This window comes from Panthera uncia, chromosome C2 (assembly GCF_023721935.1).
Source record: "Panthera uncia isolate 11264 chromosome C2, Puncia_PCG_1.0, whole genome shotgun sequence".
Taxonomy (NCBI): domain Eukaryota; kingdom Metazoa; phylum Chordata; class Mammalia; order Carnivora; family Felidae; genus Panthera; species Panthera uncia.
In genome coordinates, this window is record NC_064810.1 from 142,673,005 (window position 1) to 142,698,625 (window position 25,621).

At 37.8% G+C, this 25,621-nt stretch overlaps 1 protein-coding gene across 9 annotated transcripts in view; it reads left to right on the forward strand.

Moving 5' to 3' along the window:
• RBMS3 (RNA binding motif single stranded interacting protein 3) overlaps positions 1-25,621 on the forward strand; it is a 708,926-nt gene that overhangs the window by 455,291 nt on the left and 228,014 nt on the right. The window lies entirely within an intron of this gene.

Sequence of the window (25,621 nt, forward strand, 5' to 3'; positions counted from 1 at the left end):
AAAGATACAAGTTTATGCTTCTGAGATTTGTACTCCATGTAATAGAATTAGATATATGACATTAATCATCATTAGTACTTGAATTTCGTTATTTATGCATTGGGAGTCAAACAAAGTTTAATAAAAGTTTCAAACACTAACAGAAGATACTTCATCTTTCGTATTTAAGTTTGATATGGAATAAAATAAGACATAATGCAAAATGTGGGTATTAAGTCCAGGAGTAAAATGCCCTCATTGGGTCATTTATTAAGTCAAACTCGGTAAAATCAAACATGAGTGTATGCTGTTTGCCTTTATTGGTCCTCACTGCTTATTTGTTGTGGATGATTGAAGTGTTATTTTCAAAAACTCATATCTTCATCCAATTTTCTATTCCATCTTGAAGACTGCAAGTGGGATGTCACTATGAACCCTGATATCAAATTGGAAATGATTCCTTTGATATTGTCAAAAGAAATGACCACTTGCCTAACTTTTTAAATCCTAACATAGCTTTAGAGAGACTGTCCTTGCTTGTGGGTGTACTAATTAAAACCACCTATAAGTGATCTGACCCACCTGCAACTAAAGTAGAATTCACAAAATTAGAAAAATCTCAGTGTTCTACATTATCAAGATTTGGTATCTTTGAATTTAAAAGTTTGTGGTTTTATGGAACCCACATTGATGATTTCAATGTAAGGCTTTAAGGATGTGTGATTGATGGCCCCACAATGATCCAATAATCACCTGAGATTCTCAGGCCCTAAGAAAGCTATAGAAAGGATTGCATGTTAAGTCAATCATCCTATACTAGACCCCTGCTTTTATCTTACTGTAAACAAATAGAAAACAATTGGTACCAAATTTGTATTCTTTACTTCTCTGTTTAGGAATGACTTGGGGAAATGTCTACATGTCACTGGGCAAATACTGTGCCATATTGGTTTCTGTTACCCTTGTCGATGATTTCTCTTAAAGGAGATACAAAGTTAATTATTTTCCTGAGATGATCCTCTAGTTTCCAAATCCCCTACTGGGTCATTTCTATAAGAGATTAAGAAACAAATCCAATTCAACCCAAAACTCTGGCATTGCTCTGACTTTCAAATTCTAAAAACATTAGGGATATCCGCAAGGACATATAACATTGACCACATTTATGTTGCTGCTTCCATTTTGATTTGTCAGTCTAGAAACAGTTTATTCATTAACTATGATTTATGATAGTATTTAATTTTGATTCCTGCTGACAGATTATGTGAGTTGGAAGGAAACTGCAGTTATCTTCTTTTGGGTCATGCTTTCTCTCTCTGGGCTCCTCCGTTTTGTTCATAAAAAGATCTAATTTAAATGAATACATCACAGATCGTTGATGCATATGAGAGCCTTCAACCAGTTCTGTTCACTTTGGATTATGACATTGTCTCCAGATTTTGGTTACCTGGATCAATGAAGCAAACTATGCATGCCAAAAATCAAGTTATTTAAATTCTGGTATATACAGTACAGGAAATTAACAAAGATCACGTGGCTGCATTGCTACTAGCGGGTAGGAAGGAGAGGCCAGTGTCGATCATGTAGCCATCTGCAGAAAGTGAGCATCTAGTATTTTTTCCTTCCCCTAGAGGGAAAAGAAAACACAGTGTTCCATAAATGTTGCATGTCCTACATATCGATCTTGATGTTTTCTGGACAAAATGAAGGATCATTAGTTGCTTGCCTGCCTAACCCCAGACGTTTCTTTGTCCCATAATGAATTGCATAGCAACATTGTGCAGGCCCAAAGCATTTCATTTTCAAACCTCTGGCAAAAGCAAAGGGTAAGTTCCCAGACACTTCAGGGATCTGTAGGGCACAAACTTGAAAGATTCACTTCCAAAGAGCCCCCGGAGCAGAGTGATGCACCATGTGGAAAGGCTTCCACATGTAAGGACATGTATTGATGAATGGAACACGCAGGCTAGTTTGTAGAAAAATAAATCATGTTTTGCTCTCAAACTAGACTTTTGCCTGTAAGCACATGTTCCTATCAGTGGAGCAGCCTTTGCAGAAGAAAATGGAATAATCCACTTTTGGTATGATTTTCTTACTCTTTACATGATCATTTCTAGCCCCAATTGAACTTCAAGAAGTAGGGAAAGGTAGAGAGAGAGCTCACCATATTTTGAGATGTTTTTAATTGTAACAAAGCTTGTGACCAGCAGAAATTTAGACAACCACATGAATGATAGAGGAATCGTATTTTTCTAATAAATAAAAGTGCCTTATGGATGCTCTGACATAAATTTTACTATTTTGTGTTTATGTAAATGAAAAATGTGTATGTTTGTGGATGTATATGTATGTTTCAAGGGAGCATGTGAGGAAAAATACTTAAGGTCTGGTTAATTGTTTTTTAAAGAACATGAAAATAAATGTCATTTGTTTACATTTCAAACTTTCCCCAAAGTAAAATCTTAGCAATGTATTTAAGTGAAATTTATATTCACCTAAAGACATACAAAATTCTGAATAGTTGAGCAATAGTATACACATTTTGATCAGAGGATGTTGCAGACCCTTACGATCAGTGTTTCCTCAGTGATACCAGTCTCTTAAGCACCGATGTAACAAATATGGCAGTTGTGTAAAAGGCAAAAAATAGAAAAGTATTGTGGTATCCACTTTAGCAAAAATATATTTTTATGGTTTTACTTGGTTGAAGCATTGCCTACCTCTGAGCTTTTCATCTTTGTGAAACCAAAACATCATTGGCATGATAAACTGTGTAAATACTGCAATCCCCAACTGGGTGTCAGTTTAGATTTCTCATTAATAAGAGGTTGTTTGCCATATTCAGAAGCTACTTTCTGGGAAGCCTCTCATTTATAATGTTAGGGATACCTTCTTGATTATTTCTAGGTACCAAATACATAGTTAGTTGCCTCAGGATGAAACACTGTTGGAGTATTATTAGTGAACTTTGCAGAGTAGCCTGACCATGACATCATCAGTAGAGTCTTAGAACCTGTATGAATTCTTTGATGTAGACTTGGTCAATCATTTCTCAACCTTCCTACGGAGCCACATTTGATACTGTGAAAGTTTGAGTTGGTTACTGATTAGATAAGGGAGAAAGTAGGCAAAGATGATTAAATTGCTAAATATGGGAAATGAGAAGCCTGACAGGGAAGGTAAAGGGTTCATCTTGAGAAGGTTAGAAAGGATTGCAATGGCTAGTGTGCCCCATGCTCACCTCTTCCCCCCCATGTGATTACAGCTGCAAATGAAGCAGGCAGCCTCTGTTCACCCTGGAAGCATTCCATCTCGAGCGTCTACTGAATCTCTCCATCTTTCTACCTCAGGGCAATATCTATAAAAGCTCACCCAATACAGCATAGGTTTTCTGCAAACTTTGGGAGAGTTTTCACTTCTGGGGACAACCCTCAATTAATGAGCTATGGGAGTCAGTGATTAAGATCGAGCCTCTCATCCTTTGGAGGGACTATTCTGAGTCACATTCTGCAAGATTCCTTAGGGGGTTGTCCACAGTGGTAACACAAGCTCAGTGAGATGTCTTTTATTGGCTTTTCATTCTTCTCTGCCTTTCTTTTCCCTTTGTATTATATCTTCTTCCTGGTGTCATCTCCCAAATAAACTACAACCTTGTCCCAAGCTCTGATTTGGGAAAAGTCAAATTAAAATAGGTGTTCCCAGAATTGTGATGGGGAACTGTATGTTGATTTAAAATTTCTGACCATTGGGGTGCCTGGGTGGCCCAGTTGGTTAAGCATCCGACTCTTGGTTTCAGGTCAGGATCTCACAGTACATGAGTTTGAGCCCTACATTGGGGCTCTGTGCTGACAGCTTGGAACCTGCTTGGGATTTCTCTCTCTCCCTCTCTCTCTGCCCCTGACGCACTTGCTCTCTTTGCCTCCATAAAAAAACAAAAACAAAAAACAAACACATTAAAAAAAAAAAATTCTGACCGTAGAAGAAAGTAGACGGGCTAAAGTGGTAAAGGGAATTTGATAGACAAAATACGTTGTTTTAGTGACTTTTTTTTTAACAGCAGCACTTATGTACCACATACTTAGGATGATAAGATGAATAGTAGTAGATACATGGTACTCCGGGATTCAGTTAAACAAGAGACGGATGGAAGAAGGTAAGGACAAAATGCCACCAGTGACACAGTGACATGGCTGACCTTAAAATAACTGAGGATGGGAAGAGGTGGATGGTGGCTGAAATTGTGGAGACAATGGAAGACTAGACAACAGTCAAAATGCCAGCAAAGTGGAGGTGGGATGCAAGCATAGAAAATTAGGGCCACAGAGAAAGGAACCTGCAAGGTTTGGGTCCTGGATGAATGTGGAGTGGTAGGCATTGATAATGAGGTCCAGTGTGAGGATGGCTGTAGCTGGCGTAAGGGAAACAGAGATATCTTTAGCTGGACAATTGGAGGTTTCAGATTAGAATGTTGGAAGTTTTCAGCAACACTGGAGATCCCCTTACTTAACTTTCCTTGACTTTCTCTGAAGTTCTAATCTGCCCTGGAGCAGGTGGGAAAGTGTGAGCAGTGCTGAGGTAATTTTTTGTCTATTTATTTCATTCTGAGTTGGTTACACTGGGGTTTGTTGTTGTTGTTGTTCGTTTTTGTTGTTTTTGTTTTTCTATTTTTGCTGCTTCAAGAGCTATTGCTCAACTCAGTGTAGATTCTTGGTAAATGTTCTTTGGTGTTGATGTACAATTCCATGAATTGAATGACCCTCATGCTTGTATTCATTTTGACGAACTTCCTGAGGGTGTAGGGTTGATACACAGCTTCTGTGCATCATCAAACTTGGAGGAAAACATTGAGATAAATCTTTGAATCTTGTCTTAATTGTTAGCAAAGTTTTCTGTGACACATGTATATCGAAATATACAGAGAGAATACTAAATATTCATGAGAAAAGGAAGCTTACTTGGAAAAAGACTCTAGTCACTTTTTGAAAAGCCTTTTCTTTTTTTTTTTTTCCAAGACTGCTTTTTAAGGCATTATCTTGACAGTCTAAATGTTTTTTCTTTGAAGAACTCATTGACTCTTGGACAGCACAATGATTAATTCTGTGTTCTCACATGGCAAATGGTCCTGCCTAACTTATACTGAAGTTAGGTCTAGTTCTGAACTTCGTGCCACTGGATCTAGTTAAGCACTATTCCCATGCTGTCCTTTTGTTGCCTTTTTCTTTTTTCTCTTTTTCACATAAAAAAAAAAGTGAATATCTTGAGAATAAACAGACAATCTTATTCTATGCTGACATAATGTTGCTTTTCCCTGCCCAGAGGAAGTACGACATTGGCTTATTATTCCTACTATAATGCAATATTGAAAAATCTATTGTGTTTAATCAGTACAATATGGTCAATATGCTTTGCTGGCCATGTATTTTCCATAATTACGTATAAGCACCAACAAGTGCTAGCAGAGTGTGTCTGAAGTTGCCACTTGGCTCCAGAATCTGATTTTTTAAAGCAACTGTAATTTCATGGAATAGAGAGGAAGAATGAAGAGGTTTTCTATGCATCTCCAGAGTCACAAACCATCTCCATCTCTTATTTCTAAAATAATCCATTCAGGTCTTCCAAATTTCTGCACTAAAGATTTCACAGTAAAAACTTAAAAAATAAATTGCAAAACCTAAATTTTATTTCAACGATGATGTTGGGCTTTGCCTTCTGTCAGCATCACTAATGAGTGTTAAACCATTTAGTGTCTGTCCGAATGAGTTCTATTAGCAAGCAGAAGGGTTGAGTGGCCTACGGCCAATTAAGACACAAGCCATAGAAATGAAGCTCTGAATAATTAAGTGCATTTCTAAATCTAGAATCTCATTTAATAGGATTGATTTCAAAGTGCATTTTAGCCAAATTTGGATAAATGGATGGTATCCTGAATCAAATACTTGCCACTCTGTCCCAGTAACCGTCAAGAAGCCTACCATGCACACAGCTCATTATTTATGACCTAATATTTACAATGAAAAGTCTGCAAAATTTAAGAAAATGCTTTAAGAGGAATATACATGAAGACATTCATTAGGCAAGCTCTGAACCAGCCATCATTTGTTTACCTTACAACTATTTTCTCTGATTTCTTACCTCTTTAAGCCTGGGAATGATGAATCAATTCATTTATTATTATTTTAGTTATTTTTCAGTACAGTAAAAAACCCCTTCATAGGAAACTGGCATGCTTGTGATCATTTTTTTTAAGACTTCATATATTTCAAAGGCACATCTGTCCCATTAGATTATACATTTTTCTAAAAAAGGACTTTGATGTTTATCTTTCCCTTTACCCTTAAACAATTAGCCTATCAAGTCTTTCAATGCAAGGATTGCACCTTGCTATTTATGTTTCAAGCGTCTAACCAATGCCTGTCACAGAAGAGTACTAATAAGTATTTGTTAAATAAGTAAATAACTGCTTGGGGTAGACAAAATAATGCTCCCTCTCCCCCAAATATCTCTGTTTATTCCTCACTACCTGTTAATACGTTATGTTCCATGGCAAAGAAGAATTAAGGCTGCATTTGGAATTAAGCTTGCTGATAAACTGACCTTAAAGCAGGGAAATTATTCTGTATTATTTTAGGTGGACCCTATATAATGACAAGGGTCCTTAAGAACGGCAGTGAGAGGCAGAAGAAGGGATCAGAGTCATGTGGTCTGAGAAGGCCCTGACCCACCATTGGTGGCCTTGAAGATGGAAATGTGGGCAGTCTCTGGAAGCTGAAACAGGCAAGGAATTGGATTCTCCCCTAAAGCTTCCATAGAGGGACTCAGCCCTATTCACATCCTGATTGCAGCCCAGTGGGGTCTGTGTAGGACTTGTGACCTACAGAACTCTAAGATAGTAAATTTGTGTTGTTTTATGCCCCTAAGTTTTTTGTTAGTTTGCTACTGCAACTGAAAACTAATACACTAATGCAGAAGTTCTTTCAACTGAATATCACCACCCTATTTCTAAATTACATTACTAAACAGCCTCTGGAGAACTTTCTTAGTTTCTCCTATTTTTCATCTTCTTTGTATCATTTGGGTTGTGTGTATGTTAAACAGAGGGGGAAAAATCTATCTTGTTAATTATTTTGACTTTACAGTTTCTTTGTACTTTCTCATCAGGATATATAAAATGGATGACTGTTGGACATCTTAAAAGAGAGTCTTTGGGGGTGGATGCTTAGATCTCAGAGCACATTATTTTTGACTCAAAGAAATCACGTGTTAATTCACACTATCTGGTTCCATAAAATATGCCAAGAAAACTATACCACTTGTAAATCTAAATTCATGCAAATGTGTATCTCTTAGGTTTCAACCTTAATACTTGCTTTCAATTGTTCCTGCTATTGAAGGATTTTTTTAATGTTTATTTACCTTTGAGAGAGTGAGAGACAGAGTGTGAGCAAGAGACCGGCAGAGAGAGAGAGGGAGGCACAGAATCCAAGCAGGCTCCGGGCTCTGAGCTGTCAGCACAGAGCCTGACGCGGGGCTTGAACCCATGAACCACAAGATCACGACCCAAGCTGAAGTCAGATGCCTAACCAACTGAGCCACCCAGGCACCCCATGCTATTGAAAGATTATTATGGCTTAGAAGAGATCATAGAGGTTGTATAGCAGATATCAGCTGTAAATTTTAGATGATTATATCTAAAGCATAGATGATGTTCCTACTCCCAACTTATTGCCCCACAAAATAAAGGGTATCCTGAAGCTCTTAATTTTGAGTCCCATCTGAAAACTTAGTTTGGAGACACAAATAAAAATCTAGGGAGGTAACTGGATTCTTATTATCAGTTAACAAAGATACATAGATAATTCTTACTACTTAGGGTGTTAAAAAAAACTTTCAGTGACTTTACAAAAAATGTATTTCTCAGCTAAAGGTGTACTGAAACCCTGAAGCAGGTCAGGAGGCTGTTAGTGTGAAAACAGAGCCTTTTCCTCGTGAACTGAGAGTGGGACTTATTTGGGACCAGAAGTTTTATTAAACAGCTACACTAGTTGAGTCACTGAAATGCCCGAAAGTAAATAGAATCCACAGTCGAAGTTAATTTCTCGCTGTTTGTTATTAGAGCAGGTGTTAGCACTCCCAGGGTGCTTGCCTGATGGCCTTCAGCCAGCACCCCACTATCCTTGTAGGTGGACTGGCTTTTGGTTGCAGCAGCCTATTTGCCTATCAAAAAGAGAGTCAGAAGTGCCTAGGAAGTTACATTCCCGTGGTTAGGCAGCCCTTAAACAATGTGTGACTGGTGTTGGGGTATCTATACCCCAGTTCTTTTGCTCCTGATGAGAACACCAGAGTATGACATACACTATCTCCAAAGTCTCCTTGGCTTTCCGGAAGATGAACGCACTAGACACACTCCAAGTGAGATAGCAGTTATTGATGGGTAACAGGCTTCTCTGGGAAAAGCATGGACAGGTTGACTACTGATGAAACATTTGCAAACGTAGATAGAATTGCAATCCCATGTCCTGTGAATGAGTAGACCACTGGTTGGTAGGATGGCTTGGCTAATCGTATGTCTTGATAAAGGTCCATTCAAAAGAATCAAAATTGTACCAGTATATAAGATAATGAGGTTTTCATACAAAAGCTCTTAAGGTACACAAGCATTAAAGCCAAATATTGAAACTAACCTATTTTATGTGCAATCACTTTAAGATGACATGGTTAGTTTGAGCCAAACAGTGGTTCAGACTATGGGGTTCCTGAGATCCTTACTGGTGGTCTGCAAGGTCAAAATATTTCCATAATCCTGACACATTATTTCCCTTTTCACTCGGATTCTCTCATGAGTATAGAGTGGAGTTTCCTAGAAGTTACGTGATGTGTGATATGCTTGAATGAAGAAGCAGATATGAGAGTTCAGCTGTCTTCTATTAAACCTGACATTACAGGGATTTGCAAAAATATGAACCAAGTCAACACTTATTTTTATTTCATTTTTGATTTTTTAAAAATAAAAATGTGTCACCTATCATATGGTGGGTTTATTGCTATTTTAACTAGATTTTTAAAATGGCAAATATCAATAGATATAACCTGTGTCAACAGAAGCTCTTTGAGGTCCGCAATAATTTTTAAGAGCGTAAGGAGGTCCTGAGACAAAAACAAATAAACAAACAGACACAACTTTGATTGCCACGGATATAAAGCAGAAATTCAGAATCAAGCCCTTTTATCTTCTCGGAATTAGAAAAGATTAAGGAAAATAACCAGGGTAAAGGTGAAGTTTAAAATGTCCTCTCATCTTGGGGCGCCTGCATGGCTCAGTCGGTTGAGCGTCTGACTTCAGCTCAGGTCATGATCTCACAGCTTGTGAGTTTGAGTCCCGCGTTAGGCTGTGTGCTGACAGCTCTGAGCCTGGAGCCTGCTTCGGATTCTGGGTCTCCCTCTGTCTCTACCCCTCCCCTGCTCGCACTCTGTCTCTCTCTCCCTCAAAGTAAATAAACATTAAAAAAAAATTTTTTTAAATAAATAAAATGTCCTCTCATCTTTCTGAACTTACTTTGCAAACCTGGATGTGTTCTAGACAGCTGTTTTAAGTGGAGGAATTAAAAAATAATGAGTTACACTACTGGTTTTATTTTGTTTTGTTTTTAAGTTTATTTATTTATTTTGAGACAAAGAGAGAGCGCCTGCGAGAGGGAGATCAGTGCTGAGCCCTGACGTGATCTCACGCCACAGGAGATCATGACCTGAGCCGAAATCAAGTCAATAGCTTAACCAACTTAGTCACCCAGGTGCCCCTACACTACTGTTTTTTGAAAACAAGCATGCAGATTACTTAAACTGTAGTGAATGTTTGTTTCGGTGGGGGTCTTTTGAGATACAGAGTCATTGGTTATTCTTCTGAACACTTACATGACCATCTTATTAGCAAAGAGTGTGTAGTTTGACAGACTATGTGAATGTTTTATTGAAACTGTGTATACGCAGCATGTGTGTTACGCTGAGATTGCGGAAGTGTAACTGTAATTTGTGAGTGGTGTGTGAGTCTACCAGAATTTAGGAAGAGTTTAAGGCTAATGTCTAAGAGCCACAAGGCTAACCACAGATAGGACATGGGAGCTCTCATCATAAGAGCTGTTCTGTGTCATTTCTTTTGCTCACTGCTAATTTCATTCAGCGCTCATCTCATGGCTGGACCGCACCACGGAGTTCTGTGTGGGATGCATCTCGGATATAGGCTTCCAGGTTTGCTAGTTGTTAATAAGTAATAATACTAATATAGTAATAGTTATGATATTGTGAACGCTAACATGTAACTTACTGAACACTATGTACTATTAGTGTTCACAGAAAGTCTTAATTTGTTTTTCAGAAATGATAAAGTCTCTGATTAGGTAGTCCCTAGATCATGATTTCTGTAATCTTAACCTAGTACGAAAGACCTCTAAGAAAAGCGCCCTCTAGACATCCTTCATAACTTGTTATGATTTTAACCCAACATATCCATGTAATAGATGACAAAATTTAAGGTAAAATTTCTCCTGTGATTGGTTTTGAAAAGACATAATTTGGTATTTGCTTATACCCCTCGACAGCCTCTTCATTTCTCTCAACTCAAGAAAAGTGTTTTACGTCTTTGCTGGGTCTATACACTGTTAAAGAACAACCCCCATCCAGCTTGGGCTGTGCTTTCTATGAGAGCCTCATGGCCGGGACACTCTTCTTCCTCTGAATTTAAGTGGTGAGAGAACGTGTACCATCGAGAATACCATCTTGTCCTATGGAGACTGATGGGTTTGGTTAGAGTTTGGCTCTGTCTCTTTACCTGTTGACCTGGAGCAAGTTATGTAGACTTTTGTCAAGTTCCTCGTGGAACCTACTGTTTGCATTCGATGTTTATAGTGCCTCCTTTACAAAAGTGTTACCAGGATTAACTTTGTAAAGCTCTACAGAAGTTCTGGCAGGAAGTGGGAGACATTACTGCTGTTACTAGCACCTGTTAGCATCATGAAAATCAATTCATCAAAATCTATTCTCTAGGCTGGAAATAACATTTAAATGTGGAAGTCTATGAACGATAGTCATGGATGGGCATTACCTGGTACATGGACTATATAAAGTATACCTCCCTTTTTGCTAGGTAAAGACCACCCTCAAGTCTTACACCATTTGCCCACAGCTGCCATATTTCAGCCTCGAATGGGATCCATTTAATGAAAAATGTCCAGCTTGGAGCTCCATAGTTTTCTGGGATGACTGGAAAGAATATAGTATAGCAACAGATATATATTTACTTGAAATTTGCTCTAGTGACTCCCAGATCCATAAACACTTGTCACACTTCTGATAGGACCAACATGGTCTTGTTAACGCAGAGAGTCTTTACTTTAGGTAAAAGGACTGCAAAAACATGTATAATCACAAATCTCTTATAATGATTTCTTGGTATATCTTTGTACCTCCAGTTTACAGGGCCTAGAATTTCCTTTCTCTACTCTCATTTCCCAAAGAAATCCTGCTAACCACTGAATATAATTTTCATGCAGATTTTCCTAATCTCTAACCCTCTCAACTCCTCACCCCCACTCTTAACTCTCAGGACATCACATCAAATTGCTTTCTCCTACAGTAGTTGTCCATTTGTGATATGTAGTCTCTTTTGGCAGTCACTGTATACTTACCTTACCCCACTGGATGGCAGAATTATGCTTTTTTTAATCCCTGTGTCTCTTCCGATGCCTGGCATTTGAACATAGGAGATGCTTAACAGAGACACTGAATTGAATTAAAAAAAAAAAAGTTGAGCTCATGATTCCAGTGTGATTTCTTAATACTATCTTAATTGTCTCCTAATAAGGCATTCAATTAGTAAATGCTTGTAAAATGAATGCAGAAATCGTCAAATATGATGACTCCGTATAGACATATTTTTACATTTCTTCCTCTTCGTAAATTGTAAAACATTTAAATGTCAAAAGCTTTCTTTGGGGATGGAAGACAGTGTTCAAAAGCACAAGAATCCTTTTCTTTCTCCTCAAGATTAAATTCTCTTTCCATTCTACCTCTTATTTTCCATTGCTCCTGTCTCCAGAATTTCAAACAAACAAAAAACAACAAACAAAACAAACAAGCAAAAACAAAGACAAAAAAAGCAATAGCCTCTGGAAATTAAAAGAAACATTAAGAATATAAAATAAGTGGGTGGAATACCAACTATCCTGTTGGTTGTTACAATTAATTCTATAGCTGGCAATTCGACCTATTTTTTTTTTTTTCTGATTAAGATCATTGCAGAAAATAGCTGTAGTTTTTTAAAGGTCTCTTTTTCTAAAGCTTGCAGGTTGTGTCCTTGTAGCGGATGGGGGCTCTAGTGCCCGTGCCATGAACAGAATGGATTCATTAACCTTTATATTGATTTGAATTGTCGTTCGAATAAATATTTATACCTGTTTTCCCTGAGGGCTTAATGAAGTCCTTTATCAATAGCACCAAGAGTTTCTCCCCTTGACCTTTGTCATCCATTCGTTCAGAAAATTTTCATCAAGCTGTTTTGTTTGCATTGTTAATCTCTTCCTGCCTTTGTCAGGTTTGGCACAGAAAAATATTCATCCTGGATTCCGTAGAATTATTTTACGCTATTTGGACTTCTGCAGAGAAGATCAATTCTGTCTTTGAATTTCCTGTTTTAACTTCAAGACTGAAGCATTTCCAGTTTCTCCATATTTGTCTTTCTGCTTTTCGTCTGCCTGTGGAGTATTTCTCTTGTTATTCTTTATACGTGATTACTTCAGTTTCAATTTTTGCCACCAAAGTCTCCTAAAAGACAGAAGAGGTGTTAGATAATGCTAGGGTGGTAAATGTTTTGCAGGACACATGCATCAAATTTGCAGTTTGTGTATCAAATCGACACCTTGTACACCTTAAAATTATACAACACTGTATGTCCAATATGCCTCTATAAAGCTTGAAGGAACAAAAGATAGAGTTAGAGCCAGAGAATATCTTTGTTCAGCTGTCTCCACGTCTTAGCAATGAACATTTTTAGTGCCGGGAGAAAAGACAAGGGTTATTATATGCCAAACATGGTGTTCAGTGTCGTGTGTATTATTCTATTTCATCCTCAAAGTGCCCTTAGGGAAAGCACACTGCTCCATTCTAGATGAGGAGGCTGGCACTTACAGAATTCATGTAAATTGCCCAGACACAGACCCGGTAAGTGGGCTCATTGATCCCAGGATGTAGTTCTGCCACTTACTAGGTGTGTGACCTTGGGCAAATTACTCAACCCCTCTGTGCCTCAATTTCCTCATTGGTAAAATGGAAGTAATCATAGTTCCTTTCTGTACTATTGTTGTGAGGTGACTGTGGATTAAATAAATTAGACTAAATAGAGCTCTTGTCATGTGCCTAATAAGTACTAAGAGCTATTTAGGTTACACTTATTTACTTATTGGTTATACTGAATCATAATGTCTTTTCTAGTTTTCTTGAGTGGAGGGGGGAAGTATTATAGGAGAAGAGATCAGCAAGAAATCCAGTATCTCTTCCCAGTCATGTTTTTCCTCTCCATTCCCAAATGGGGGGCCAGGTTTCCTCCTTGTTTGCGAAACAGAATGAATATTACTATTCTGTATTGAGGTAAATGTTTCATTCCTTTAGTCTATTCAGAGCCTTCTTCCTGGAGACTCAGTTGCTTACTTTCATACTCCTTCTGGTTTTTAGAAGAGTGGAAATATTTGGCTATCAACTTCAGCAAGCCATGCATTTGGTTTCTATATTAGAGTTTGATAAGTGGTTCTTTTGTTGTAAAGAAAAGGTAACCTATTTGTAGAAACTTCCTTTGGAGAAACAATCTTTCTTCAAAACCTAAGCTGTAGAATTTTTTTTTTTTTCTGGTTTGAGCTGTATATAAGTGTTAATAGCTGGGTCCAGAAGAAAAGGCACATTATTAAGAAGCTTCAGTGAGAAGAATTACAGACTCTTTGGTTTTTCTCCTTCTATATGCTATCCTTTCACTGGATGGGCCAAAGGAGCCATGGAAACTAAATGGAACCTGATCATGTTTTTTATTCCTTTCATTCCTGAGATACTGGAGAGAAAATGTCTTGCTATCATTACTGTTTTTTTTTTTTTTAGGCTGAGAAGTACCACTTAGAAAAACAATTATCACAGGTACCTAATTCAGACAACTTTTATCACAGGTACCTAATTCACACAACTGAATAGAATTCCTCCTGTGGTTACAAAGAGGCTGCAAATCTCAGTCATGAAAGAAAGTAATATCTACTGGGGTGAAAACAATCCTAGCAATCCTAGATTAAGGCTAAAAAAAAATCAAATCTTAATGACATGGTAGAAAAATCCATATAGTTCAATGATTTGAAGACACAGAAAACGTAGAATACTTGAGAGCCTAGTTTACCTTGTGGCAATTCAATATCCTTTATACTAGTAGACATGTGTTTTTTTCTTCATTCCATTAAGCACATATTTTTAATTTGAGTGTGGACTAGACATAGGAATATATTTTCAGGGATAAGCACACAGTGGAAGGGGTGTCATAAAGATGCCAAGGACTGGAAGTAAAAAGAGGGAATGATCAATGTCACCTAGAGGAGAAGCATCAATAAATATTCTAGAGGACATCAAAAGATAGAGATTGGAAGATCCTCACTAAGCAGAACCAAGCTGATGCTTTTGGAAATTCTTGATACTATAAAAATTCCAATCAATATGTTTGAGTTCGAATTGATCAGAGCTAATTAGTGCTGGTTAAAATCAGGTGCAGATGACCAGACCGGATCTTGATGAGCCCTTTGAATTGAACAGAACTAGGTGAAGCTGGTTTGGTTTCATTGGGTATGATTTTAAACTACTCAGGGGTAAGTTCTATCCAGTTGAGATTTTTTAAAAATAACAATGAATTTGATCTAAACCTATTGTTGTAATGAAGCGCATTCTATATTTGGTATATTAAGCATCTGTCTATCGCATTTCGCCTGCAAGTTTTTTCCTGGGGCTTACTGTTTGACTTTTACTTCCATTTTTTTTTTTTTTTTACCAATAATAGTTTATTTTTTACGAGAAATCATGTTTTCCATTGTGCCTTTTTTTTTTTTAAATCAATTTATGGGGCGTCTGGGTGGCTCAGTCGGTTACGCATCCAACTTCAGCTTCTAAGCTTGTGGGTTCAAGCCCCGTCTTGGGCTCTGTGCTGACAGCTCCGAGCCTGGAGCCTGCTTCGGATTCTGTCTCCCTCTCTCTCTGCCCCTCCCCACTCACATTCTGTCTCTCTCTCTCAAAAACAAACATTTGAAAAATCACTTTAAACGTAAGAGATTTCATTAACACTCACTAATGTAACTCTTTCCCTACATTTAGCTCGTTAGCACATTTGGTATCAAATAAGTATCTAAATGGATTATTTAATCGGGTATCCCAACAGCCCTTAGAAATGAATCCATTTCTTTCATACTATTTTATATCACCTTTTTTCTATATTAACTAGTTTAATTACCTGTGGTATGAGTGCTTGCTTTACAGAACAGTCATACAAATACATGTATCCAGTCATTATAAAATACATATTTTTTTAAGATTATTTATTTTTGACAGAGACAGAGACAGTGCCAGCAGGGCAGGGGCAGAAAGAGGGAGAGAGCGAGAATCGCAAGCAGGCTCTGCACTGCCAGCACAGAGCCCAATATGGGGCTCGAACTCACAAACAGTGAGATCGAACCTGAGCCAAAATCAAGAGTCAGGCACTTAAGCCACTGAGCCACCGACGCATCCCTATAAAATATTTTATCTCACAAAACAAGTCCCTGCTCTAGCTATTACTTTCAAATGATTATTATTTAATTTTTAGCTATTCCTTTTTTCTGTTTTCCAGATCTACTTTACAGTTATTTTGCCAGCTTTCTATAAAACGTAAATGCTCTATTATTAGGGCACCGTATCAAGATCCAGGATAGGTCCTAAAACTCCCCTGCGCTGCCCCTTTGCTATGGAACCGTCCCTTCTCCTCTTCACCTTTGAAAACCACAGCTTTGTTTTCGATTCCTATAGTTTTACCTTTTGCAGACTGTTCTCTAAATGGAATCATATCGTGTATAGGCTTCAGAAACAGCCTTCCTTCACTAACGATAAGGCATTTAAAATGCACGCATGTTGTTGAATCTGTCATTCGCTCATCGTTTTTTGTTGTTGAGTGGTTCATTGAATTGTGGTACTTTGTATGTTGTTTATTCTCCAGTTGAAGAGCATTTGGTTTGTGATGAGTTTCTGGACACTGAATACGATAAAGTACCCATCTATAATGCCAAATCAGTGTGGGGTTTTTTTTGTTTGTTTTGTTTCGTTTTGTTTGTGGTTTTGTTTTGTTTTATGTTGGTGACGTTAATTAGGAGTGGACCCTGAATTTTATCTGCGTCAGGTAATCATCATCTGATCCTTGACTTGCTTGCTGTCTTTTATGTAATTATATTTAAAATATGAAGCCATTTATGCTACTGAGAAACTTAAAATGTCATTGTGACTATTCTCTAATGTACATTTGGTTTGTTTTATATTTGTAGTTGGTAGTATGTACAAACAGTTACAAAATGCAAACGCTTCACGGTGAAAAGTAGTTTCTCCTTTTTCTGTGGCCCAGCCACCCTAGTTTCCTCCCCCAGAAGAATGTGTGTTGCATTTCCTATGTTCCCAGAGATGGTTCCTGAATCCCAAACATACATTTATGTTTTCACTCCATTGGTGGCAAGTATACATTTCTTCTAAACCTTGACTTTCTTCACTTAACAGTGTACCTTGGAGTTCATTCTTAACAGTACAAGGAAAACCATCTTGCCATTTTTGATGGCCGTATAGTATTCTATTTTATAGATGTGGAATACTTTTTATAAACATAGTCCAAGTTCCTAGGTTATGGATATCTATGCTGTTTCCAAGCCTTTACTATTACAAATAGCACAAAAGAAGAAAATTTATGTTTGTGCCTATTTTCACATAGATGCAAGCATAACTACAGGAAAAACATGTCAAGCAGACTTGCTAGGTAGAATAATGCATGTTTGCTTATTGAATTTTGATAAATTTCACCTAACTGCTCCTCCTATCGGTGTCCTAAGTAACACTTACACCAGCCAGTTTAAGAAGTCATCTCCTGACTTTGGCCAACATAATGACTCTGAATCTTTTTCCTACCAATATAATAGGTGAAGATTTACCGTGTTTTAATCAAAATAGCAATAAATGTGAACTAAAGTTGAACGTGTCTTCATGTCTTTACAGCTTTGAGATTTTCTTGTTTTAAACTCTTGTTCCTGTCATTTGCCCATATTTCAACCTGACTGGTAGCCTTTTTCTTATTTATTTGTAGGTACTTTATTGCATTAAAGAAAGTTGGTGTTTGTCAAATCACTTATCTTTTGCCTTCATTCATGGTGGGCTTTTATTTTGGAATGTCCCATTTTTTTCAAAGTTACACACACACACACACACACACACACACACACATGCATGCACGCACACACACATATATATTTTAAATAATGCTCATTCTAAAATATTAAAATGCCATTTTTTCTCTACAATTTTTAAAAAGCTAACCTTGAAATCATCTAGAATTTATTTCAGCTTAAATTGTAAGATGGAGAAGCCAGCTTTATTTTCCTTTATTTCCTTATGGTTAGGCAGCTGTTCCAACACCACTTATTGAATAATACATTTTTTTTCTAATTGAATTCAAATGCTACATTTTTCATCTACTAAATAACCATGTGATATATTTTTAAATTTCCTTGTTTTTTCAACTGTTTTTATTCATCTACCTGTCAAATCATATGCTAACTTAGAACTTTAATAATGAGTATTTTATATGATATTTTAATATGGAAGAGCTAGCCTCACCACCACCCTGGCATTTCTCTGACATTTCTCTTCTTTTTAATAACACACTGGGGGGGGGGGGTGCATGCGTGCATGTGTGTTTTGTTTGTTTTTACCCACCTATTTTTTCATAATAACTTTAGAATTTATGTTTTACCTACTCCTCAGAAATGTATGGTCATTTTATGATTTGTTCATTTATAATTTTAAATGAGACAAACCCATTGTTTTCAAGAGGAGACTTTCAACTTTGAGTGCTTGTTACCGAAACTATGACGCCATCTGGCACCCACTTCAAATGACAGTCACATGTTCCAGAGTGGTTTCAAATGGAACTTAAGTCACTTCCAGTCTGTGGCCAATGCTATCCATTTTCTACCTCTCCCAAGACAGACTCCTAATGGCACAAGGTGTTACAATGTCTTATAACTTTGAATATTTACAGGTGGCCTGGCTCAGAAAAACGAACCATGTTGAGATTGTTTTCTGTTTTGTGAACACATTTTTACTGAAATCAATAGCTCTCTCCTACATTGACACACAGAAGGTATTTCTTGCCCAGCATTTCAAATACAATTTAAAGAATTCATTCTAAAAACAAATGATTGAAGAAGAGCCGTGTATGAAAGTTGAAGCATTGTACCAAAACAAATGGTAATTGGGCTATAAAGGCTAAATCTCATATTTAAAGAATGAAAACACTCGCATGGCACAACTTCATTTTGCGAAGGGTCTTTTGTTAAGTGGGGTAGGCCGTCATGAGGACCCCGTTGCATAGTTCCCCTTAGTGTATGTAGATGGGATGTATTAATGTGTTTTGTGGATTTGGACTCTGACTTTCCAGAGAGCATGATTCAGTCATGAGTAATCTGTAACCCACGCTCCTTGTAGAGTCATTAGAAAATCCTGCCTTGATTATTTTCCATTGAATATCAAAGCTCTCAGAAGTATGCTGCTGGGAATGAGCCTACACAGATGTAGGAGATTCTCCAAAATGACCCAGGCTTAGATTCCCTCCTCCTCTGTTTCTCTGGTACTGTGATTTACCAAGTGTTCTACAGGAAGATGAAGCATTCAGGAGAATTACTTAATTTTCAAAAGGACTGCTTTTTTTTATGCCTGCCCCATTTTCTTGCTTTTTGAATCATTTACAGAGATTTTAAAGTTGAAAATACTGAGATTTTTTTATAGCCTAAATAGTAAAACATATTTACTTTGATATTGAGTGAAATTTCCCAAATTGCATGATCTTTGAAATACAGATTTGATTTCCATTTACTTTTCAAAGCTTTTCATTCTTTTTGGTAATGTCCCCTGAGACCTTGCCCTCCACAGACCCTTTCTGTTTGTTTTGCTTGGGTTCCTCCCCTGCCCTGAGCCTTAGACCTGTTGGGAGACAGGGAAGAAAATCAGAGCAAACCCTCACACCCCAGCTCCTGATAGAATGTACATCCTATTCCTCTGTACCAGCGTGTTTGTGAAATCCTGCTTTTAGAAGTCCTTTTATTTATTTATTTTGTAAAAAGCCTCTCATATACAATTGGGGTGAATAGGTGAATAACATTGATTCCTTTCAAAGAAAGCTGTTATGTAAATGCCGCCCTAGTAGAATTTCATTTCCATTTCCTGCATTGATCTCACATCTTAAAGCCTTGAAGTCAATTCTATTTTTTATGTATTGCTGTTTTAACAGAAATTCCGTGTTACAAAATGAAAGTGACCGACCAAAGATGTTGGAATGCTGCTTAAAAACCTCTTATCTATCATCTTTGGAGATTCAAGATGTCATTTAAAAAAACCCTAACAAACAAATGATAAAAAGAACAAATGGCTGTGTACATAGGTGACATCATTACCTGAATAGCTTCTCAGTAGTTGTTTTGTTTTTTTGTTGTTGTTGTTTCTTTTTTCCCCCCCTAGAAAATCCATTTTTTGAAGATGGCTTTGAGCTAGGCCCGGTGTATAAAGAATAGATTTTACTGCTCATCATTAAGAGTGGAGAATTTTCTTACTTAGAGATTGTGCATTAAGTGACTAAAACTCTACTCCTATCTGAAACTCCATCTGTCAGCCAAGACAGATTCTTCTCCTCTCTTTTTTTTTTTTTTTTTTCAACGTTTTTTATTTATTTTTTTTGGGACAGAGAGAGACAGAGCATGAACGGGGGAGGGTCAGAGAGAGAGGGAGACACAGAATCGGAAACAGGCTCCAGGCTCCGAGCCATCAGCCCAGAGCCTGACGCGGGGCTCGAACTCACGGACCGCGAGATCGTGACCTGGCTGAAGTCGGACGCTTAACCGACTGCGCCACCCAGGCGCCCCTCTTCTCCTCTCTTAAGACATCCTAGTGTTGCCCACTCAAGCTTATTTGTGGGTATCCTAGTAAAGATTTCCTCAAACAAAAGCAGTGACAGATAGGAAAATGTATTTTGCATTTATATCGCATTATCTTGGGCACATAAATTGGAAACTTGAATGGGCAATAGCATATGATAAGTATGCCTACACTGAATCATTACTAATCTATTTTTTCACTAAAATGACCAGATGCTCTTGTATAAAGATAATAATAAATCTCAATCTCCAAATGTGTCTTAAATCCTAGTGTAGTTTATTAAACATACTCAGTTGACTAGAACACCAATGAGCTCTACCTTTTAATCAATTTATTAAAATAAAAAAAATAGATGCATAGATTCATTGTTACATAATCATTGTTGTTTATCACAGAATGCTATGATTTTTCTTTTGTGCCTCTGGTATTCTGTCTAAAAATGCAGAGGGTTAAAGAGGAGAGAAAAGTAACTGAAGATCCAAACCAAGGTTCCTGGCTTCAGTCCATGAGTATTATTTATTTTTCTCAGTCTCAGGTCCACTTGTCAAAAAATAAGTAATCCAAACTATACTTCAGTTTCTAAGAAAGGAGTTCATATATGTGACTTCTTATTCCTCATACTTCATATGAAGTCCTTCATTTGAAATGTAGGGTTCTTCATGCTTTTGCTTTGTCCCTGACACCCAGTTTCCTAGCCTTGCCCTCTACTGTCATGTGCACATATTTTTGGCTATTCTGGAAAGAAGTCAACATGAGCTAAACTCTGGAACCAGACTGCCTGGATCAGAATCCCATCTCTACAACCTACTACTGTATGAACTTTGGAAAACATAACCTCTCTGTGACTTAGTTTCCTCCTCCATATAATGAGAACAATGATAGCACCTACCTCATAGGATTATTAAGTTAAATGAGGATATATATGTAAAGCCCTTAATATAGAATCATATTTATTAAGTAAGGACTCAATAAATATCTGGTGTCGTAATAATATTTATCCTAATCCTCATCACAGATAGAGGCCAATATTATTTATTCACCGCCACCTTGCTTCAGCACCTCCTAAATTCTGCCATTAAGATTTTTGGAGTGAGAGATAGCTATCCTTATTAGCAGCCCTGATTACATTCTAAAGTAGGCAAGACAATTTTAAAAAAAAGGGGAATCGCTTGGGTGGTTCAGTCAGTTGAGCATCTGTCTCTTGATTTCAACTCAGGTCATGATCCCAGGGTCGTGGGATCAAGCCCTGCATTGGGGTCTGCGCTGAGCCTGGAGCCTGCTTAACATTCTCTCCCCCTCTGTCCCTCTCCCCCACTCATACTCTCACTCTTTAAAAAATTAAAACAAAAAAAAAAGGAAGGAAGTATTTTGGGAAATCACTTGAGTGAAACTCTCTGTCCATGCTGGACTTTATGCTTTTCCTCAGCAAATAATCAGATGTAGCGCAAGGAACTAGAAACATAGCGGCGAAAAAAATAGTTGTGGTTCCTGAATTCATAAAGGTTACTGTCTGGATGGGAGACAGTCAATAATCAAATAACCCCCAAATGTGTAATTATACATTTTAAATAAGTCTATAAAGGAAAAGAACAGAATACAATTAGTGAGAATATGATAGAACCTATTTTAGTTATCAAAAAAGGCTTTCTAGAGTTGACTATTTAATTCAAGACCTGAAATGGACATTGACAGGTGAAGAGTGGGAGGGAGAGGGCATTACAGGCACAAGGAACCCATGTACAAAGTGCCTCAGGCAGGAGAGGGGAGGTGTTTGAGCACTGCAACCCTGGTGCACAGGGAGCGAGAGAGCTGGGCCGTGTCTTGGGCTGAGTCAGAGCATTGGGCCTTAGGACCCTATTGATGACCAGGAGTAGATTCTAAGTGCACTGGAAGTTTAAGCAGGGGAGTGAGATAGGACAATCTCTATCTTTATAAGATTGCGTTGGTTCATGTCTTGAAACTGGATTCTAAACAACTGAGTGGAAACAGGGTGACCATTAGAGGCTGCTGCTGTGCACAGTAAAGAGCTAATGGTGGCCTGGGGGGCAGTGGAGACAGACATATCCCAAATTGTATTTACATATTGTTAATTACATTTACAATTACATTTTGGGGGTAGAAGAGGCAGGACCTGGTGAGAGATTGCATATTAGTTTTGGGGGAAATGAAGGTGTTCAGAATGAATCTCAGGCGACTCTCTGATTAATGAGGTAAGTAATATTACAGATTTTACTGAACATTATAGATGCAAATAGCTGGTATCATCATCTATTAAGGAAGAAAAAAAATGGAAAATGCTTTCAAAGTAGCCGAAGAGTCTCATGTATATTTCTGATTGAGAGTCACTGTAGACACCCTGAAGATTCAATAAAAGGATCATAGAAAGAACCAGTAAAATACCTGCATCTGGCCAAGTGCTTAGTAAAAACTTAAGTCTCCTGATCAGACTTAGGCTTGTGGCTCACCTCTTTGATACGATACAGAGAAGGGTCTGTGAGTGTCAGAGACCCTCGTTCACAGTTTTTGTTTGCTTGTTTGTTTGCGGCTTGGTGGAGCCAGTCCACTTCCCTGGCAGAGATGAAAATGCTTCATTTGTCGGGAACACAGTTAATAAACGTGACTATGCTTCACTGTTGGCTTCATTGCTCTGCTGATTTACATGTAGATCAGAAATAAGGGAGGAAAACATCAGCCTGCACGTTGGTGTTTGAGGACTGACTTTTTTCTTCCCCTTTGTCTAGACACATGCATGTGCATACTTCTCTCATTTGTCCAGCAAATACTTTTTGGAGCCCCTTGTCTGCGCCAGGCACTGTGCTAAGCCCCAGTGGTGGTGCCACGTGCTCACTTGAATCCTCTGTTTATATGACATTCTCCAAGGGAATTTCACACAACCTGTAAAATTTTCTCTTAAGAAAAGCTTCTCTGCCACATGGAAGGTAAATTATTTCTTAAATCCCTTAAAGATGCTCTTTTAAAAAATTGAAAAAGAATTACCTGGAGAAAACATTTTCATTTTTAAATGATGAGGGAATGTAGGAAAGGATTAAAGAAAGCAATTATTTTGCCTTATTTTGGTTGAGAATGTGTGTGTGCATGCAAAGGGTGATGCAAAGGGAAAACGCAGGGTCTCTCAATAATTTATGGCCATCTCCAAGGATGATGATGAAGCGCCATGTGTGGAAGAACTCTCTGGAAACTGATAATAAGTAAATAAGTAAATAAATAAATAAATAGATAGATAGATAAATAAATAAATAAATAGTATACACACTCTCCAAGCACTCCTTAGGGGGGTAAGGCTAGAGTTATGGGTGTTCTCTCAATGGGTGTGTATTAAACATTTATCTGAAACAGGAATCAGTTTACCAAAATGTTTCTGGCAGCCCTAATGAACCTCATCTGTGGGCTGTTGGTCTGTAACTCCAGCACTGACTCTTAAGCAAGAGTCTCTGACGACAGATAAAATGGACCTCTGTGGAAAGCTTATGCTCCTTTCTAAATAAAGGGTTGGTTCTAGTTTTGAGGAAGGCCTGCATGAGTTTGAACCTGGCTGCATCTCTGCTTGTGTTTCCTCTTCTTTAATTGGAAACCAACCCAAACAGGCAACATACTTACTGTCAAGAGCTTGAACAAGCACAGACTCAATAATGTTGCCTCGGTTTTGTGTGGTCCTAGTTCGTGACTCAGAAGGTAGGTACTGGGATTCAACCATGGATTCAGACCATGGTACCAACACACACACAGCTGTGTGACCCTGGGCAAAGTAGCTTTTTTGCATCAAGGGAATAATAGTGCCTACTCCAGAAGTTTCTCTTAGAAATCCAATGAGCTATTGATACGTAAAACCCATTGTTGCTGGCTCTTACAACATATGCACAATATATACTTAAAGACCAATTAAATAGTGTGTTCATAACTACGAATAAGCACAGGTGAGCTACTGCTTAAATGGTGGCTATAGGAACTCAGTATATTGTGAGTTTATCTTATCTTCATATATTATCTTCAGCATGCTCAGAGGCTGTAATAGGTCTCTTGTGGTAGAAAACCCACTTTGGCCTGCTATACGTGAGCATCGTTGCATGTTTCCCATCCCCCTTTGGCAGGAACTGTTGCTCACTAAAATAAAATAGAGAAAGGTGGAAGAAAACAGAACTGACATTGACAAAACACTAATTACGCCAAGCACTTTTCTAAGTGCTTATGGAACATTACGTCTTGTCCCTGCAAAAATCTACACCTTAATTTCTGCCATTTCTCATTAAGCTGAATTTCAGAGTATTGGAAACATTTGCCTCAATCACATAATGAGTGGCCAGGCCAGGATTTGATAGCAGCTAAGATCTGACTTCAGACTCAGTCTGGCCAAATGAAACAGGAAAATATGGAAGAAAAATACTTTGTTCTCTTTGATCATTTGCTCTTTAGTTAAAAAGTATCATTATACCCCCAGCAACTTCCAAGTTTAACAAAAACACATTCGCGTTTACTTAGTCACAAATAAAATAGAATATATGGATAAATGGAGCCAAAGCAAAGCATATTAAAGAGTAATAACAGGAGGGATATTAAACTGCCTTCAAAGCATGGAGATGATGTTTAGATCAAGATCTGAAATGAACTGTAATTGAGCTTCCTGGAAGCAAAAGCAAAAACAAACAAACAAACAAACCCAGTGAGTTTAGAACTTAATTTGGCCTAGAATGTTAGCTTTTGTGGGCAGTGGTTGGGGAAGGCAAGACTCTTTGTCAGTTTTTTTTTTCATTGCTGCATATTAATCGTCTGATAATTGGCAAATGATTTACTATGTGTTGAATTAATCATTAAATTAGTGACTAAATAAGAAAAGAGCATGTCACATTTACAGTTTCTAAGAAAGTAATTGTAGATGGCATTCATTTCTCTAAACTGCATCTTCTCTCATTTAAGATGGATATGATGTCTTAACTTTAGAGATGTATTCTATTCTTTTTAAATTTTTTTAATGTTTATTCATTTTGAGAGAAAGAACACAGACCCCAATGCGGTGCTCGAACGCATTAACTGTGAGATCATGACCTGAGCTGAAGTCGGAGACTTAACCGACTAGCCACCTAGGCGCTCCTAGACATGTGTTCTATTTTGAAGCACCTACTACAAATAATTTTGGTTCATTAAACATGCAGTAAACTCCAACTCCTTGAGTTGTAAAGAAGTGAGTCAAGTCCCTTCAATCAAACTGATTTGTCAGTTGAGAACCATGAGCTCATTGAATTCTATGAGGCTTACTTAGTCTGAGGAATGTGATTACAAGCTAGGTCAAAGATGTGTGGTCACTTTTTGGTCCTTCACAGCGAATGTAGAATTTTATTCAACCCTCCAATGTTGTTGACAGACCACTCCTACTGAGGTAACTCCTTTTAGCTGTCCCTTAGCCCTT